This window comes from Salvelinus fontinalis, chromosome 11 (genome assembly GCF_029448725.1).
Source record: "Salvelinus fontinalis isolate EN_2023a chromosome 11, ASM2944872v1, whole genome shotgun sequence".
NCBI lineage: Eukaryota > Metazoa > Chordata > Actinopteri > Salmoniformes > Salmonidae > Salvelinus > Salvelinus fontinalis.
In genome coordinates, this window is record NC_074675.1 from 12,003,583 (window position 1) to 12,024,909 (window position 21,327).

At 41.7% G+C, this 21,327-nt stretch overlaps 1 protein-coding gene across 4 annotated transcripts in view; it reads left to right on the top strand.

Moving 5' to 3' along the window:
* LOC129865047 (synaptotagmin-1-like) overlaps positions 1 to 21,327 on the top strand; it is a 221,717-nt gene that overhangs the window by 48,687 nt on the left and 151,703 nt on the right. For 2 of the 4 annotated variants that reach the window (XM_055937474.1, XM_055937476.1), the window contains exon 1: positions 19,591 to 19,696. The exons of the other annotated variants lie outside the window; for them this stretch is intronic. The gene's annotated coding sequence lies outside the window, so the exon portion shown is untranslated. Of the gene's footprint in view, positions 1 to 19,590; positions 19,697 to 21,327 lie in introns of those variants that run through there. 4 annotated transcript variants of the gene reach the window in all.

A 21,327-nucleotide genomic window follows, 5' to 3' on the forward strand; every position in this document is an offset into this window, starting at 1 on the left:
CGTCTTAAATATGATTTAACATCATTATAATAATCTAAAATGTTCATAAAACACTGTAATGTACATCACAAACTTCTAGTTCTTTCTCCCCCATGTCTTCTAGACCCATTCGAGTGCACCAACCCCCATTGTTACTGTAGGAAACCTCAGCTCGGGTAACAGAGGACTTAATCATTCTAACTTATGATGTGCTGTTGGGCTCATTGGAGTGGAACACGACACAAGCTGGTGTACAGTCCCACCAAGGCCTTCTGCCAGGGCCATTTTTAAAGAGCCACTTAGGCCCTACAGATGTAGGATCTTAATTTGATCACCCTGTTGCTGGAGAACATTCCTGCAATCCAGCAAATGTAAAACTTGTAGTGTATTTGAGGTTAAAATCGCTTCTGAAGTTTGTGATTTCCACTTTGAAATTTCAGACTTGATTTTCCTGTATGAAAAATGTGTCAACTCTTACACAAATGTCTGTTAATTATAATCCACATAATAATTCACATTTCCTGTTGCTGCAGGATTATTTTCCTGCTGTAGAAAACCGGCTCAAATGAAGATCCTACAGCTGTAGTAATGTGCCCAGGGAGAGAAGGGGGCTAGGTTGCTGCTCTGCTCCAGTTGCTGCTCAAACATCTCAAGACTGCATGGGACTAGAGGGGAGAAACAGAAACATACATCCTGTGTTTGTTTTTAGTAGCGCTATGACAACAATCACAGGAGCGTCTCAATAGAATAAGTCAAGTATGAAAATTAACACTCCGGGTGTAACAAAACAATATGAGAGAGAGACCGAGGTACGTCAAGTAACATACTGTACAATCTCTTCTATGGCAGTCCCTTGGCAACCCAGTGGAACATACAGGTTGAGCTGTGTGTGACGGCTGCATAGGGTAATTATCTGGCGTTCCCTAGAGACAGTTTGTCTCCATAGCTTCTCCAAGTGTCATGTCTATACAGTACGGTATGCTGGGTCCCATCCAGGCCCAGAGGTCAGCTCATAATGACTGTTTCGATGGGCTAGTAGGTGACTCATCATGCCAGTAAACACACAGGCTAATACATAACCTCCAATCAGTGCAGGAGAGCATGTTCGATGCAATCACATGCATGTACACTACAGTCATATAGTTCTAGAATAACAGTATACTGTATGTACACATGCACACATACATTCACACTGTTCTATGGTTTCTCTGTCTTGAATCCCATGCTGTAAGAGCATTAATTGAATGCAGTGAGGGAGGGACATTTAATTCCTGTCAAGAGTCACACCTTGGGACTTTGCGGGCTGATTAAAGCAAAACACAGCTAACCTTTTAAATGCAATTAAAGTGTGATGTCAACTGGAAGCTAACCTATAGGTTGGGCAGGATGTTCACTTTTTCCTTCCTGTTTTATTCTGTCTATGGAGAGCAGAACCTCGGGCAGCATGTCTCTGGTTCTGGAGACAGAAAGGAGAGGGACAACACCAATTGAGTAATTGGTCTGCTGCTTGAGGAGTGGATTTGTCCTCCTCTCTACAATGCTTGATGCCATTTCACTTCTGAATGACTGGCTGATTGAAATGCCAAAAGGAATACTGCAGATGAGAGAATGCACTTTTCTTTGCTAATTTCACAGCTCCTAATACGTTAGATTGGCTTTAATATTAGGGCTTAACGAAGTCACCAATCACACACATTCCGAACTCACCATTACTGTGCATATCAACCTTGAGTGAAAACGGGGCAATCAACAAGGCATACATGCCTTTTCTTGAGTATGATGAAATGCTTGAGGAGTTTTGCCTGTCCAGTTGAAATGTTTCATTTTCAAAACACATTATCACAACCCAATATCATTGATTTGTCCCACAGTTCCTTGAATGGGTGTTGACAGTCTGTAAACCTGTCCTTTGTATGACACGGCAGCCTCGCTGAGGCGACCCACACTCCTCTCTGTCTCAAGACTGCTTCTAGCTGTCTCTTCCTCCAGGCCTGTGCTCTGTTGTTAATTATGGATTATGACCATGACAAGAGGTGGGTGGTGGGGCGTGAGGCAGAGGCACTTCTGCCTGAACAAAAACAAGCTGATTAAGCCTGAGGGAGCTGCGTCACGGGAAACGCTGAGAGGAAGATGGGATCATTAATCAGAGACAGAGTGACTGAGTGAGTTTCCCCTGAAATCAGCACTCCAGTGTCACCACGGCTCATCCCTGACCTCCCCAACTCCACAGACACACTTGTAAGGTCATTCTCATCATCATCATCCACAGCTGGTTCATATTTGGCCCTGCTGTGTGTTTCTTGACCACTAGCTTGAATTCTGTCCAATTGGCGACAGATTTTCATGCGCATATTCTAATTGCATTAAAACAATATGCGCATTTTCCCACCAGGGATGTGTTTCCATTAAATTGACTTGTTGCAGATAAGTCTGTGAGTGATGACATTGTGCAAATAAAAATACCTTTTGCAGTTAAACTTCCATGTACCAAATAAAAAATACAATTTAAAATGGTTTCCAACGCATTTTCAACTCTACTGATGGTTTTCTCACAAAAAGGGATGAGATTATTATGGACGAAAGAGTGATATTATTTGTATTTGTCAAACAGCAGCCAAGCATCGATCATCATGTCACCAGAACAAGACCCTCGATATTCATTGGAAAGGAGCATCAAGCGTGTCACCTTGCACTTTCACCACCCTGTGAAGTTCATCATAATGGTGTTACTGTGGGTTTTAGGAGGATCAACTTTGTTTTGACTATATACAGCATCTGAGAAACCATCTCTGTTTTGAAGGTTTCAAACTGGGGCCCTTTATACATGTATTGTAATGTTCAAGGCCAGTGCTACGTGTAATGTTCTGAGAAAGGGTTCTATGACCGTTGCTGTAATCGTACTATTTTTTGGTCCACCACATAGAACTTAATGGCAGCTTAGCAGGTATTACAAAGCCAACATTAGGTCTCCATGGTCTATTCACCAACTGTAAGTACCATTAGTCATAGTGCAGCACTGTGACTTTCATTATACCAATGGCTTTCATGGATCATAATAATATATTATTTTCAATCATTATTTTTCAATGTTCGTAAAAAGAGTTTCATTCCACTTCTTAAACCCTATACATGTATATACACATTTTCAGAAATTTTGGCAAATTAGTTTAAAAAAAAAAAAAAAAACTTTTGAAAGAGAATAGTATGTTTTTCACATTTAGTCATGGCATGACAGACATTTTGCTTAAAATATATCACTACATGGCTTCCATTCATACAATAATCATATTTTGTTTCAAAACTCTATATATCCACCTCACTTTCAGATACTAAATTAAGTAGCACTGCAAGGTTTTCCACAGTCAAATGTGATGTTCACACCCTGTAGTTTTGTATAAGCCTCGTCAGCTACCAGCCTCTGGGGCACCTTGGCAACTTCTGAAGCCAGGTCAGTCAGTCAGTATAAATCACAGCTGTCTCTCTGTCTTACCCACATCCTCCCAGACAGGTCTAATCAGCCGCTGGACGCTACTCCAGCTCAGGAGTCATCTTCTGTCCTCCTAATCCTCATTGACAATGCAGTGACCTTAACCCTCCTGCTGTGTTCCGGTCGAATTAGACCGATGTTCAAGTTCTCTCTGAAAAAATGTAGTTAATTTAATCTGATTGTCATAAGGTTCCATGACTTTGTCCACACAGGGGATCTGAACACACAAAATACGTTTTGATGATTTTCATTACATTTTGGGTGTTTTATTTAACTTTTGTACACCCGTGGTGTTCCCGGACTACAATTAGTGTATAAAATTGAGTTCAGGCATATGCCCATTCATCAGATGGACGCACTTCCTCTCCCAGACCCCCACATGCATGTGTGTTTGAACACACACACACACACACACACACACACACACACACACACACACACACACACACACACACACACACACACACACACACACACACACACACACACACACACACACACACACACACACACACACACAGAGCTCTGGTATATAAATATTTTTTGAGGCCTTGCTTACAATTCATCAAACGATATACTGTATGTGAGGCTCTTGATCACATCTTTGATCATGACACTGGTGAGGAGGAGCGAGTCCTTGTTAAACTTTGACACAAAGTAGTCTGTGAGAAATAGCACAATATGTTTCATCTGTATATTTGTTATAGTCAAAATAATCCATACATTATGCTTTTTAAAAATTCTAAAACGTTGTGTATGAGCTCAGGACAATGAGGACTACACGCCATAAATAGTAGTTCAAAACTTGTAATGTTCACAAGAACTGAAGTTGATAAAAAGATCTAACACGACATTAGGTGGTAATATATATATTATTATGGATTTATAATCAGCTATAATGGGCGGTCATTTTGGACCGGGAACACAGAATTAGTTAACATGAAACGAACACAACAGGAGGGTTAAGCGTTGGCACGAAACTCGAATCTGACATCACCGCCCTTTCCCCGCCATTGAAACCAGCGTGAAAGATTACAGCCTCACTCACTGTGTGCCGTTTTCACATCAGCCCTGCAATTGTATCAGGTGTACTTTAAATGCAGACGGTTGGGTCTGTGTGGCTCTGAGTGGTCGCCCGGAGGGCCAAAAAATGACCACAATGTATTTTCAGACATCAAAACACATTCAGTTACTCAAACCATGCCCAGCCTGGCTGGGGCTAATAGTGCTACAATACGGCAATTAGTTCCGTTCACTGCAAAATCTTTAATCTTCAATACATTTTTTGAAGAAAAGAGGCAGAGATGGAACCAGAGAATTGTCAAAATTTTAACAAACTTCCTCCTCTCCGTTCTGTCAGGGTTGATTGACACGCCGCCAGTAGAATCATTTGGAAATGAAACACAAAATGTCAAACTGCACCCCGTACAGACGCGTCGCGCTCCTTAGAATACTGACATCTCCACCGCGCCTGTCCGCAGCAAGAGGTCTGTACGCACCCTGATGGTTCTCCAAACAGAACAAAATGGAGATTGAAATAGGCCTATCAGTAACAGTAAGCACACATAACAAGGATGGAGAATGTAACCACGCACAATAGAAAGGAAAAGCTGGCCTTCAGGCAGTTACAAGATCTCTGCTGTGAAAATGATGCCATCTCCAGGACTTTGACATGTGCTAATGATCTTGCAACCTATTTCAAATTCTCCACAATAGCCTAACCTCGGGTTGTATTGTGTTCTAAATCTCCAAACGATTGTGTTCTTTTATTCACAATAATCCAAAGAAATAGATATATACAATGGTACAAAGTAAGTTGGTTACAAGCTTGGTACCATACAACTCATAGATACAGGGCAGGTAGACCCACCTACAGTACCCACACCAGGCTCCACCCCAGGGCCCTTCTCTCCCAGCCCAGTAGCCTGTGAGACAAACAGTACGGTGTAGGGAGTTGAGGAGTGGACTGACTCCTTCTCTTCTCATCATCCTCATCATCACTGTGATCCTCCTCCAGTCTGTTGGGCTAATTTAATCCCCAGCCCTCTGGTGCCAGCCGCAGGCCTGATTCTGTCCATGCCTGCATCAAATAAACTAGATTAAAACAGCCTAATCTACGGGGCTTGAGGATGATGCGGTGTGTACGTGTGTACGTGTGTCCTTACGTCCAAGAGGACTTTGTCCTATCCATCTCATTACTGAGAGCATGTCAGAAATAAGAATGGACGTTAATAAGGAAGGCATGGTTGTAGACAGCTGCTATTGATGAGGCATTACCTTAATGCAAAGTATTGCCTCTGAAATTAAGCAATTGAACATGTTTTGAATACCTGAGACCGTTTTTCCGCATCACGATTTTGTATGAAAATTCACTCAAAACAACTGGTGTCTGGAATGGTGATATGTTTGAAATGGTTATATAAATACTTGCTTTTGACAGGTTCAGGGGCTTCAAATAATTCCACCGCCAGAGGTGTTTGCTTGTGCGAGTGTGTGTGCGTGTGTGGTGCTGGAAGAGATAATTAAGTTGAGTTCCATTGAGATCAAAAGGAGGTCCCAAATGTCATAGTGATTAGGTGGCTTTTATCTGGATGACATACATACTAATGGCTGTGTCTGTGTACATACTCTACCTGCAATTCAAACAAGCCAGTTGGAAGTCATTTATTTTCCGTTTAATTTCAACTAAATTATTGGTTAAGAGGCAGTGTTTTGGAATTGTGTGTTTAAAAAAAACGATTATATGTATTAGGGAGCGGGGTCAGAGCTTGTCATGGCAAGCACACACTTTCCTCATTTCAAACAGTTATGTGAGGTAGCTTATTTTCTCCTCAATGCCCCTCAGTCTATTGCGTCATATCAGCAATCTCCCACATTCTCCTCCTCTTTGTATAAGCGATGAACTGTAAAAAGCATTTCTGGCAGTAAAGTAGCAGAGATAGTGTGAACGGACGAATCAACTGTACTGAGCATCTAAATGCCAAAGCACTTCTCAAGCGGTGCCAAACTGAACTATCACTTCATATTTTAGATATAGGCCAATCTTACTCTTGATAACCCCACTCAGTATTCAGCTGCCACTTCATAGGACTATGGCCTTACGCCGTGCAGTTAGTTTGTGTGCGGACTGACTCCAACGGAGGCTGCTAAAAGGGAGGACGGCTCATAATAATGGCTGGAACGGAGCGAATGGAATTGCACCAAATACAGATACCATGTGTTTGATGTGGTTGGTACCATTCCACCTATTCCCGCTCCAGCCATTACCACAAGCCCATCCTCCCCAATTAAGGTGCCACCAACCTCCTGTGACTGACTCCGTGGAGGCGTAACAGCTTTCTGTTACCTCGGTTCTATTCCTCTTACTACAGTAATCAGATGGATAGTCTGTTGGTGGCATTGTGAACATGCTGTTCTTCTGTAGGTGTTATGCTCTATAGAACACTACACTACGCTTTCCCAACTGTTGACAATGTCGTAGCGTGACAACAACTAAGAGACAACTAAATGATTGCTGATACATCTAACATACGTATGATCTTATTCATCTCATTTCAAGTGAACAAATATACAACTAATTATGTTTAACGTCTGGATGCATGCCATATCTGAATGGCTTAATTTGTCTAATTTGCTGTTAATTTAGCTTTTCACCATATGTAGTTGTGAACTCCTGAGGCAAAGACTCAATCTGGGTGAAGCTGAAGCAGGGCTGAGGTTCATACCTCATACCTCATTTCACCCCTTATCACTGTAGTACACTAATGAGTGTTGCCTAGTAACCAGTGAAGCAGCTCTCACGAAGTTAGCTTTTCAAAGAGAGTCAGGCTTGATGGGATTTGTTTTTGCTTTCCATGTGCCATCTGTATCCACATTAACATCAGAAAGGTCATCCTCTGCTTGAAAAACAATTATAGGGCATAATTACCAATCATTTGAGATTTTTAATGCAATAACAACTCAGATGACTGTATCCATATCTGTCCAGAAGGCAGGTTAGTCATTAGGCTCTGGGCTTGCTGTAAAAAATGTATCCATCCGTTGCTCCGTCTTTTACCTGCTTTGGCAACATCTGCTCTTGTTGTTGATGCTTTCTTTTTTATTGAATTTGATTAGCTATTGAAGCGGAAATCCATTGAGGTTTGATGTGACATTATGACATATAGACACACACATACATTTAGTAAATTTATATTTCTACTCACTTCTATGGCTGCCCTCTCATCCATATAAATATAACTTGTGTAGTTTTAGAGCATACGGTTGTAGCATACGGTTGTAGTTAGCATTTCATATTCTGTCAGACAAGCCTAAATATGTCCATAGGGGCGACTGGACAAAAGCTCTCCAGTGTGAAGAGAAGCTTGAAATGGAATTACCATTACTCAAATCATAGCCCGTAACATCATATTATCACACATTTAAATACCCTGTATGCTCTCCCATCATGAAATAATTATTTCCGTTGAGACCTGTAGAGAGAAGGAGACAAATATGAGTCAAATTAGAAGCAATGCAGAATGTGTCGTCCGTGATTATTCTGCAGGTGATTATCTTGCACCTGCAAAAGCCAAATAATGCTTTTTGATTGCATGATTATCCAGCGTGTGGATTCAGAGTGCTGTCATTCAGCTCAAAATTGCTCACCCAGAGGATTCTATTGAGGTTAGATCAACGCTCTGTGTTGCATTCCCAGCTGAATGAATGGTCAACTCTCAAACTGATGATTCATGAAAGTGTAACATTCCCACAAACACACCGTAAGAGCTGATGGGAAAAAAACGAACCAAAAATTATCTTACAATATGAACAATACAGTCCACAAACAATACACTTTTACACAACTTTACATTAGCGTGCTTCATATATCAAATGTATCAATAATCATGAGAATTTCTACCCAAATAGTTGATTACGTTCTAATAGATTGCTAATGTGGCGCAAGATGAACTAATATTAGCCAGCACAAACTGTGGAGCTAGGCTACGGCTAATAACGTCATATTGCTAGCAGACATCAGAACATCAAAAACACAAATATCCGTTCAGTACACGTTCAAAAGAATTAGAAAGTTTTGAAACAAGAACAATATTGAAAGACAGTAAATACCTTGTTCTCTTTCTATCTAGGTGTTAAGTTTGACGTTGTTTCTTGGATAATTTAATAACCTTAACAAAAAGTTATTTTACTTTTTCTCTTATGCCCGTTTCCCCATATACCTTTTGCGCATAAAAGAGAGAAGGAAAAAAACCTGCTGTCAAATGAAAGTCACACTAAACTGTCAAATATAGAGTGAAGAGTGAAAGCTTGTACAAAAAAACAAAAGTCAAAATATAGAGCAGACATGATCTGACACTCGTTTTAAGGTGTTAATTTAAACTGTGCTCATAAAAGAGAGAGAGAGAGAGAGGTTCCTTCACAAGTTCCTTCATCTTTCCAAAAGTAGATTCCTAGTAGCCGTCACTTGGGACCAGTTTAGTAGATTGGCCATCTTCATTTAAACAATAGATAGATGATCTACTATGTATCTAAGGCGGTGGGTGGGTCTTACTGTACGACAAGTGTATTGTCATAGTATTTACTGTATGATTCCATCTTATCTTTGTTTCTTTTGAATGAGACTGTGTTGGCTTGATGTTCAGCCTAAGTAGGTTGTGGTGAGCAGTGGTGAACATTGTGTATACGGCCATTTCCTCCACTCGGTCATGCAAGTCTCTAATAAATTGACCAAGACTTCACAATATGTTAAGTCTGCTTACGGTTCCTCTAGGTGCCATGACCTCCAATACCCTTGAAATTCTCTCCTGTACATCCAATATCATGGTGTTTACTGTATTCTGTACTGAACAGAAAGGCCATTGTCGGAGGTTTGCTATTCACAGTCCGAATCCTAGTTTAGCTGTCTCTGTCAAGGTCAGACCACAGGAGAGGTGGGCAAGCCTGGCCAGCCTGCCAATGCTGTGTCATCATGAGGGACGTCCAACTGAATGTAATTACACCGCCTGAGGATTCAAGTGCTCAGAGTTGGCTCCAGAGGCACGTACACGGTACCCTGCTCTAAATGTAGAGATACTCTCTTTTTATAGACCTAGTTCTTCCCAAAATTAATGCTCATGCAGTCCTCCTTCCACCGTGCCACCATGTCTTACATTGGTCTGCCTGTGGCAATATGGACATTTGCTGCTATTATTCTCTGTTAGATTGAACAGTGATTGATAATCTGATAGATTTTCTAATGGATCCAATACTGTCCACTTTTCTACATGCTGATGTGAGGAGAAAGCCCAAATGAGCCACCAGAATGATAACCCGAGACAATACTTTATCTTCCGCCTCAGTTCCTTCTACCTCATTAGTTCTGCTTAACTACAATCATACGAAGCGCCCACACTCCTTCAGTTTAGTTTTGTGGAGCTGCAATAACGTGTGAAGGTGGGCTGTCTGCTGTGATTGCTACCTGCTGGCTCTGTCAGGAGAAAACAGCTGTAGGTTTGATGTCTCAGCGCTGCATCCTCAACAGACTGTGTCCTGATCAGTCAGTATTCATTCCCCCAGCATGGTTTTAAAACAAGTCTTCAACCCCCAGTTCATAACTGAAGATATTTTAAAGGTGCTTCCTGTTCGATTTCAGATCTACTGGTAAAGGCTTTGGAGTTTTGCTTATTAGCAACAACAAAACATCCCACCCTCCAGTATGGGCATGGGTCAGTGGACGTATGAGACTTGGAACTGAAGGATGCTGGATGATACTCATTTCTAGAATCAAAGTGACAGGCCTGTTCCATCAATGTATGCTCTTTTAGGTCCAATCAACCAACCAGACACCAATAAAGTCCCCCAGTCTCCTAGTGTCCTTTACATTCCTGTCATCTATCCACATCACATTTGCATACATGGATTTATGATTGTCTGTCTGTCTGTCTCATCCACTCACCTAAGTAAATGGATAGAAATTCAATTTATTGTGAGATGTCAATTAAATCGGTTGACAAAGGGAGCTTCCAGACATAGCAATTTGGGACGCTTTTTTCTTCTCAGAGTCTGTAGCTGCACGATTATCAATGGTGTTTTGATATCATGGGAGAGAGAGAGATGTTGACTGACAGGTCTGGCCAATGCTCGCGCTACCAGATCATAACTGACGGCCAGCTTCTGTGGGAGCGAGAAAGACAAGAACTAAGGAGAATAAAAAGAACGTGTTGCAGTAGCATTTAATTATCCTACCAGCTTCAATAGACTGTTGAATTGAATTTGGCCAAACTATCTGTGGCTCGCCTTGCCTCCGTATTAATATATATATATTTTTTTTTACAGTTCTTTATTCAGCCTGCCTGGCGAACAAAAAGGCCATTTAACAGAGTGAAAGTAATTAGGTTATTTTCAGGCAGCAATGAGTTATTGGAGGACTATTGGTTGTAGTGTTGGGAGGACTACCATAGAGTGTGTCCGTGGAGGCTGTGTCGGTGAAGATTTAGCATTTTGGGATATTTTGAAAGGAACGAGGGGGCCATGGGATGGAAGTTCCATGTACCAGAGGCTGAAATGAACCTGACTCCGATTGGGGACAATGTCTCAGAGCCAAATTGAAAGGGCAGTCCCACTGACTTGGACATTTCCTCTGGTTTTCTCATTGAACTACTGTAGCAACGACTATCGGTCTTGAGGCCTCTTTCAGCTCCCTCTAAAACAAGTAATTACGTCAGCTAAATTAAAAGAGTTTGTCTCTGTAATCACACATCTCCATGTGTAAGTATTAATGCAACGCTTCACACGGCGTACTAAACCAGCCCCAGACAATCTTTGTCAACAGCAGATCAACAACAAATGTGCAAATGGCCTTGATTGCAGAGAGGATCATTTCCATCCGAAACCTGTTGAAAATGAGACCCTGGTGGGACGACGTCATCCATTATACCCACATCAAAATGAAAGTTGCCCCGTGTGAAAGGGATTGGCAGAATAGAGGTTGATCATAATTGCCTAGTTCGCGAGTGCCCGGGCAGATTTCCTCTGCCAAATCTATTCTTCCAATCCAAATCTATTCCTCCAATCCAAATCTGTCTCCGATCAGCTTGTTCTCAAGGCTGCGTGGTGTGATGATGCTGCTGGCTTCAGGGGGGAGGGAAGCAATGGAAAGACTCCATTGTGCTTGTATGGCTTCTCTATGGCGTAAGACTGAAATTTTCAGATTAATGAAAGCTCGCCTCCTTTCCCTGTCAGGGGCAATATCTCCATGCCGGATATTGGTTGTTGCCACTAAACAGTATTCCTCCCCCACTAGCCCTCTTCACTGGTTTCTATTAAAGATTTTATTTGACAATATGTATATGTCGTCTGGCCATCCGTTGTGTGTTAATGTTCTCTCATAATTGCATGTGGACATGTTGCGGTTGTGTTAATAACCATTAAATGTGTACGCCTGTGGCAGTATATGAAGGGATCTGTAATGAATACTCAGGGAGAAAAAGGTGTAGATTCCCGCGCAGGGTTTTATCTCTGGTGTTAATCGCGCCTTCGCAGAAGGCAGAAATCGTGGTCACAGGCAGGCAACGGTCATACACAGGTAGGCAAACAGGCAGGTGAATCAAAACAAGGACTAAAGGCTAGCACTGGTTCTCACAAACGAGCAAGGAGAAGGCTTAGTAGAGTCAAAATGAACAATACCTCACAACGGCACAAACAGAATGAACTGAACTAAATAAGGAGCTGATGAAACCAGGTGAGTAACTAACACAGGTGAAATCAATGAACAAAAATGAAAGACAGCGCTATGTTCAAGAACACAAAGGAACAGGGCTACGTTCAAGAACACAAAGGAACAGGGCTACGTTCAAGAACACAAAGAAACAGGGCTACGTTCAAGAACACAAAGGAACAGGGCTACGTTCAAGAACACAAAGAAACAGGGCTACGTTCAAGAACACAAAGGAACAGGGCTACGTTCAAGAACACAAAGAAACAGGGCTACGTTCAAGAACACAAAGGAACAGGGCTACGTTCAAGAACACAACGAAACAGAACACAAGGTTGACTAAGAAAATAAATACTGAACCTTACAGGATTCTAAAGACATTGTTGCCATGAACAGCAGGATGGACAGCTGTTCCCTTCCATGACAGCCATTTAACTTTGAGGAGAAACTGGGATAATCACTTGATATATTGGGTGTGTTTGTGCAGAGACACTAGCGTCATATGGTACATTGGAGGAGTGGGAGGCAGTAAAGTGGTTTAATTCTAAATAATCTTAATGGAGTAATGATTTTTAATAATTTTACTAGTTGTTTGCCGACAAATGACATGTGTTCGTTATAAATAAGGTTTATTGAATCCTCCTCACAAAACTGACCTGAGAAAGGTCAAACGCAAATTCTTTCGGATGTTGATTCTTCCTCGCTGTGGATGAATTTGATTTGCGAGCACCATTTTGGCAAAGAGAAAATTGGGTACACAAATGATGTGCCCACAAATAGAGGGTGTTTTTATACCAAAAAATGGCTAATAATCCAGCAATGGTACATTCCACTGTATGTAACTCATTGCTGAATGATATTGCTCCATGGTGCCTTACAGTAGTAATGCTTGTCTTGTAATGCTTGTTCTTTATGGCAGACGTACATTGTCATTACCCCCAGTTGTGTAAAGCTATCTTTACACAAAGGGGGGCAATGTAATACCTCTCCCCCATTGGTTTTATGAATCTTGTGCTGCATGCCAGAATGGCAATAAAGCCTCTACACCGTGCCAATGTCAGTCCACACCTCTAACAAGTTTGTATATTAAATGCCTGCTATGGGATTTAGCGTAATGTAAAGACGTTAAGATGGTCCTTCATTTGTTTTGAGGGGGAGGGTTGGGCAAGAGAGTAATTGTGAGATGTTCCGTAGGGTCCATTGGATTGTGAATAAATTGTACACCGTGTACAGCCTTTTCCATCACTGAGCAAAAGACAGGGGGGTTAAATAAACCACAATTTATGAGAATGATTCCGATATCATCAGTATGATAATTGGTTTCTTCTGCTCTGCCGTGAAGAAATGCTGTTTCCTGACCATTATTCTAAAGTGCAATGAACTGAGACATCAAGGAAACAATGTAACATGTTATTTTGACCTCTTTGCATCAGACCATTGTTTAGCTAACCCCCACACACACTTCAACTCAACAGTTTAACCTACCACCTAACTGAGCTTTTAGTTGTCACTTGCTTGAGCTCGTTCAATCGATAGACCACGCAAGGCCGTGTCACGTTAAAGCAAGATGTCTCCATTGAGATCAAATGGGCTTCTTGGCCTTTGTATGGAAAACACTACAGAAGACATATGTGATGAACCTGCCCTATCAGGGCAGCAGAGTGGACTAGTGGTAGTGCGTCTGCCCCCTGGACAGTCACAGACAGCCATGGATTGTCTCCGATGCTGACAACTCTTGGTTCCCAGAATGTTTCAGGTAGGTTAGGAATAACATGCCACTACCTCTTTTTTTGTCCAGTTTCTTCGTTTTCTTAGACAGTAACTCTCTTATAATCTGAACGTTAGGAACGTTCTTCCTCATCTCCTTGCAGTCCACCTCTATGACAGCGGCGCACCCTGCCTGGCTGCATCTGCATTAACGTAGGATGCATTGTGGTTTGGTCATTGTCGCATGCTACTATAAAACGCCTGTCATAGAGCCGGCTCCCTCTGTGCTCAGCAGCGGCAATGAAATAGAGACATGAAAGGTGGAGTAACATTTTGTGAGATAAGCTCAAAAGTTACATATATAACCTAGCTGGGAATCAAAGGCCAAACCAGTGGAATCAAATGGCATGAAGGGACAGAGTAGATGGGAATTCAGGAAGTGATTATCTACCTGCAGCATTACCTCAGAGGGCAAGAGAGGACGAGGAACGACATAGACAATCAACAAAATTGTGTTGAAAATGTGTTTCGAAAAGGTTCACAATTAATAATGGCGGAGTTCGTTTGGCTGAGGTGTGCAATCTTGTGTAAAAGGGCAAACCTGTTGACATCAATTATGAAAGGCGCAAATCTATCCATTAAATCAAGTACTTTGTCGTTTCTATTCATTTAATCCTGTTCACACTTCCACTGTGGTACTGTAGCTCTTAACCCTGTCAACAGATCCCGTTCTCTCATTTCAGCTCATATTCCCCAGTTCAATGCTATCCCTCCAAGGGCTGAATTTGCCACATACCTCATTCAGTGCCTCTGTCAAACTTCTGAAATACTTGGATGAAGGACCATACAAACTTAATATTAAAATGCATTAAACCTTCTAAATTAATACTAATCTGCCTGCTCCACAGTTCCACTGTGTTGTATGTAGCCAAACTTTGGCCTTATAGAAAAGGTTACCCCTGGCTTTCTCTGGCTTGCTGTACTATCAGTGTGCTCCAGAGAGTACCAGCATGCCACAGAGCCAGTTATTCTGACAGAACCAGTCCAACTAACAGAGGGAGCCAGAGGGAAGGTGCTGTATGTGTCAAGCGTAAATACCAAACTCTGATCCAGCCAATCATGGCGCCCTGTGGGCATCGTCTGATTGGCTTGGCCTTGCGTCAGGGAACACTCTCTCCCCCGACGGCCATTACAGAATCCCATCATGCCCAGAGTCATTTTCTCTCTCTTGATTTCTGGTTCCAGTGAGAAACCAAGTGTGTAGGTCAAACTAACTGCTGCTTGTTACATTTAGGCAGTATTGACTTCTAAATGCCTTCTGTCTGCAAGTGGGGAGGCAGGCCTGGGAAGTGGGGAGGCACACACACACACACACACACACACACACACACACACACACACACACACACACACACACACACACACTGTCACGCCCTGACCATAGAGAGCCCTTGTTTCTCTAGGTCAGGGCGTGACGGAGGGGGTGTTCTAGTTTAACATTTCTATGTTGGTGTTTTGGTTTGGTTCCCAATTAGAAGCAGCTGGTAATCGTTGCCTCTAATTGAGGATCATATTTAAGTAGCTATTTTTCCCAACTGGGATATTATTTTGTGTTTGTGCATGTGCACCACGTAGTCACGTTTCGTTGTTGGTTTATTGTTTTTGTTTTGCTTAAGTTTCACTTTATAATAAAGTTGTGGAACTCTACGTGTGCTGCGCCTTGGTCCAGTTCTTACGACAACCGTGACACACACACACACACACACACACACACACACACACACACACACACACACACACACACACACACACACACACACACACACACACACACACACACACACACACACACACACACACACACACACACACACACACACACACACACACACACACACACACACTGATAGGACAGCTATTTTTAGACCTGGCTTGACACCTTCAAATGATCCATATCTTGTGCTCTGCTTCGCCAGGTCCTTATTTGGAAAAGCAAAGAGTCAGTGAATGCCAATGAGGCTGATCTCCCTGAGCATTTGAGCTCTATTCTGGGACGATAACTACCTATGGGCTGCCTCCAAGGGGGAGAGCGAGCAACCTCATGTTTATTTCCCAGCCCGTTATTTTCTCCTATGCCGGAGAATGATTTGTCTAATCTCTCATGAAATACCTTTTTAGTGGAGGAACGGCAGTGGCGACGCTCAAAGCCCTCCTGCTGGCCACTCACAAATATCATTGGCTAATTAATGGCTATTTACATCTCAGTCTCCTGGAGCAGACTGGACACCCTATGCTATTTATTCTCAACCATAAAGAATTATGAATCAAGAAATGGTTTTTTTCTCCTTCATCTACATGGAAACAGAGAGACATATTAATTTTTGTTTTGGAGAGAAATTGGTATTCAACCTTGGTAGTCTACTTAAGCATTCAAGTGGCAGTACTTGAGGAAGTTCTAAGGAGGAGAAACTTAAAAAAAAAAGTTCAGTAAAGTGAATCTTCAGGGGGTTTCTGAATTTGTTGGAATCTGTTTCAAATGTTAATCACCCCTAGACACCCCTGTCTGAAGAGAAGGTGCTGTCAGTGAGGTTTAAAAGAAGCTTGGAGATGTACCAGGTCTCTGTCCTGTTAGATGTCATGTTTCCACCCTTCCACACTCTTCCACACACCGTGGACAGCCAATTAGAGGAGATTTCTGTCCATAAGCCCCAGCTATGTCAGAAGTATGACCAGTGACAAGGTGTAATGAGACACATGGCCTTTCCCTGGTGACATTAGTCAGCCTAAGAACAACCACAGCCACAATGACCGACCGAGTTCAACTTCTGCACACCTGGATGATGAAAGAGCTCCATTTCTGTTGAAGCACAGAATGTACTCGCTTGACACCCTCTACCAAAGGTAACAAACAACTTTTTGAGGATGGTTACCCCTCAAGCCTGTTTCTCATCAAGTTTTTGCTGTGCCCAATGGAATCCCGCAGCAAAGGATGCCAATTCTTTCCCTCAGGTAGAGGAGAATGGTCTTTTGCTCCGGGTCCACGGGGGCCTGTTGGGGTGCATCCTCACCCCAAACAACAAGGGGCCGTACTGAGTTCCTGGGATCATTATTCTCTCATGAATTACGCGCCCCCCCCCCCCCCCTGAAAAAAAAACTCCTTCCCAAGGCCGTGAGGCGGCACACCGTCGGTGGGTTATTGTGTTTCTTCACCGATGAGGATGATGCTCATGGTTTATGCATGGAGGTCTTTTCCCTTTGAAACACAGAGAGACCGAGCAGCGTGAGTGGTGCCATAGAGCCTGAGTGAATGCTTCGAGATCTGTTTATTGACATCTGGTTGTTTTCTATTCCTCTCTGTAATCCGTGGCAGTCCTGGTTGTTGTTATCATCTGAACCTGGTTGAGTGGCTGGGATCCATTTTGTTACTTTGTGTGTGCTTCATTGTGTGCCATCTGCCTCCTGCAAATGAACCCACAATGTCAATTTCTGTGTCCTTTTGTTCTGGCACGGATCACTCGCGCCCAACCTGAAATGGGAAATGGGTGTGACTTATATGTTTAGGACTGAGTGAGGTTTTGAAAATAATTAAATGTATTTTATGTTAGCATCTAAGAGGGTGGTATCGTTATAAGAATATGTAGCTGTAGTCAACTTTGCAATATAAATGTGTTCCATTTTGATGCACTGAGTGCTGAACCGAGCCAAATGGAATAATGTTCTGGCTGCAACCATGCCATTAAGGGAGGTCAAATGGATTTTGTGAAAAACAACCAAACGACAAAAAGGTAGAAAGGTAATGTTCTTTTAAAAAGCCTCCCATTTTATGGCTCCGAATCTGTCAGAACTTCTAAATGAATCGGGTCACCTCTATGCCAACGGTGTGAAGTTAAGCCCAGTAAAATGCCTTCAGTAAGATGCTACAATGCTGTCCCTTCAGCTATCTGTGGCTTTATCCATCACTTACTGAATAAGGAGTGTATTCACAGCTCTTAGTTATCACTCAATGGAGTTTGAGTCATGTGAGTGCATCATCACTAGGCTGTGAAAGGAAAATGTCACCTCCACAGGAACAGGATGGAGAGGAGAGGGGCCTCTTAAGTGGAAGTACGTTGTCGTCAATGCTTTCCAAAAACAGAACCCAAATTAATCACAAAGGTTGTTTGCTATCACGTACAGCAGGGGTGTCAAACTCATTCCACGGAGGGCCTAGTGTCTGCAGGTTTTTGGTTTTTCCTTTCAATAAAGCCCTAGACAACCAGGTGTGGGGAGTTCCTAACTAATTAGTGATGTTAATTCATCAATCAAGTACAAGGGTGGAGCGAAAACCCGCAAACACTCGGCCCTCCGTGGAATGAGTTTGACACCTGTGACGTACAGGCTTTGGCAATTCAATCACACCAGGGTGCCATTAGTGCTGTTGCCAAGTTTGAAAAAAAGTACAAAGATGGAAACAAGTATGAGGTCAATAGTGATGTCATACATTTTGTCATGAAGAGGTTCTCTATGGTTGAATGACCTTTTCTTCAATTCACTGATCATTGTTTGTCTTTTGTCTTTCAATCCACATCCAATTTAAAACCAACCCCAGTAAAATAAGTTGAATGTCTGACAGAAGCTAAACTGGATTTATTGGCTAGTAGTTGTGATATACTGTACAGCTTCTGGTTGAAGGCCGTGGGCAAGGTGCATTTTGAGAGTACAAGCGGAACCACAGTGGCACAGTTACAACTCTATTTCCAACAGAATTGTTGACTCAGCCAAGTCATGGCACAAATTGGATCTTCCACAGAGCCAAGCTTGTTTGATCAAGTGATCTGTGACACTTCATGCTGGGAAGGTTTTTGTTTAAATCAGTGCTGTCTATTACATAACCCATTATGAAGTATGATGTTGCTTATATATGATTTGAAAAGCATGTGTAAGGCATATGAAGACCTTATGAATGCTCTATAAAGCCTTTATAAGGTAGTTATCTCGTCTCAGTGTATGCATATTCGTGTGCATCTACAATGACTTTAAATGCCACTTGATAATATTCAGAGCTCCTAAATATGTTCATTTTACAGTCTCTTAAAAAAGCAATAGATGACTAAAATGGAAATGTGTAAACTTTTCAAAACTGGCAACTTGTTTTTGCAACTGCCACATGATGAATCTAGGGCATGATGATGAATGTACCTTTTGCATAATTCAATAGTAAGATGAAGGAGTAGGGAGAGGAACTTTAGTCTGACAATGTCAAAAAGATCCGTTCTAAGCGTCATTTTTGACAGCATCCTTACAAGTCACCATCTTTTCAACTCCACTGTCTGTCAGATTGACAGGCCAGTAAAACAAAGTGAAAAGCGTTCTATTTTTCATAACATACCCAACATATACACGTGTTAATCTCACTTCTTCTCCACATTTAAATCCAGTTACTAACATGGGAGGACATTTCCATGTCAAATTTGCTGTTCACGTCCTGAAACACCATGTCGCTGTCCATGGTGCTGAATTCAGATAAGTACAGATAAGTAAGTTCAGATAAGCATACAGCCTAGTTGTCGGGAAAAACGATGTAAACAAATCGGAACAGGCTACCTTTACTGGGCTACCTCTATAAACATACAAACAACTTACTTTTGTTCATTAAGATAGGAGTCATACCATATAGGAACCATATGACTAGTGCAATTACACGATTCACATAGAGAGGGAGAAAGAGAAGCACATGATCATTGGTTGAATACTATTCGGCAGTCTGTTGCCAGACGTGGGCATTGTCACTACACTAGTCTATGGATCTTATGGCTGGATGCGATTATCAGTTGCATCCGTGGATTTAGTAGGTGAGTAGCTCATCCTTTTGATGTGTTAGTTGAAACAAAATCTAGCAACATCGTGAGAAAATGAAATAGATATTTTGCCCATTCATTTGGAAGGAAACGTGCTTATTTGTCTAACACGTTGCTGTGTGTATCCACTTGATCTATGAGTGTTATTTTGTTCACGGGTATAGCGATTATTGCATATACATAAAAATACTATACAGTCGTACATTGTCAGTAGCACACAACATGAAATATCCTTCGTTTTCGAGACGGAATAAGTTTTTTCTGTAAAGGAAGCATCTTTGATTGACTTGACAATGAGCCAATCTCTTATTGGAAGTTGGTTGGTGCTGTACAGGGTAATTTAACCAAATAGAAAGTCAATTTGAGCGAATTAGTTGTTCGTTTATTGGCAACAATCTGACAATTCTTTGGGTAAAAAAATGATAGCCTGCCCTGTTCCGTAGTAAGAACAATGAAATCGCGCTTGTTTCCTTGGTTTCGCTTTCTAAATATTGCGTAGTTTAGAGATATTTACATTCGAATGTATCTTGTGTTAAGAAGCCTTAAATGTTGAAACAGCGATGATGTTTTCTTTACATTTAGTGCATTTCCTTGATCATAGTTTATGGTTGCAAATAGAGGCATGCATAGACTATGCCATATGTACTCTACAGCAGGGTTCCCCAACTGGCGATTTTAGTTGACGGGCAAATCAGCTTCAAGTGATTTGAATTTTGGAAATCTGTTCCAAAGTATTCCCACGCATAATACAAATGTGTGATCTATACAAATGTAAGAAATGTTTATAATTATTATGTTTTAGTAAAATATTATGTCTGTTTTGGGCTTCTTGCGGGCAATTTACAAAATAATTATTGTTCTGGCCCCTTGACCATCCAAGAAAAAATCGTCCCGCAGCTGAATCTAGTTGATGATCTGTGCTCTACAGGTCAAAATGCTTCTCTCAGTAGGTTTGTGTGTCGGCTTCAGCAACCTCCAACTATCAAGCTTTTCTTAATTACCAGAATCCATTTCTATGACCAAACCTCTCTGGAGTACAAACCTACTTCTTTCTCACTTTTAATTTGTGTGCACTTCTATGCACAGGTCCTTATTTGGTCATTCAGATAATAATAATTGAATTTTCCCTTTTCAGATCTGACTTGGTACCCCAGTATCTTAATTAACGGGTATCATATTGCCTCAATGTAAAACTCGTGCATTTGGGCTTTAGCAAAACTGTTATTCAAAACACAATGAATCGAATGTTCAAATTAAGGTAACAGTTATGAGGGCTACTGGGAGTCTAGGTTCGTCAATACGATCCTTTTCTTTCTACTAGTTTCTGTTCACGTTGCTGTTTTAGCATGCTCCCCTACTTCACGCTATACAGTATTAGACTTGAAGCAGAAGCTTCTATTCAGGCAAGAGGGAGACTTCATCCTTTGTGAGAAAACACACTCATAGTCATGTTCGAGTTCACTGAACCATGTGTTTGTTTTATGTTGCCTTGGCCTACTTTCACTCTTGTACAGTATGATTCTCTCTCTCCTCTTTGTGACTGCTGCTCTCTCCTGACCCTCATCTCTTTCTCTTGGATGGCCATAGGCAGTTCTGTCTTTATATTGAATGTGTTTGGTCACGCA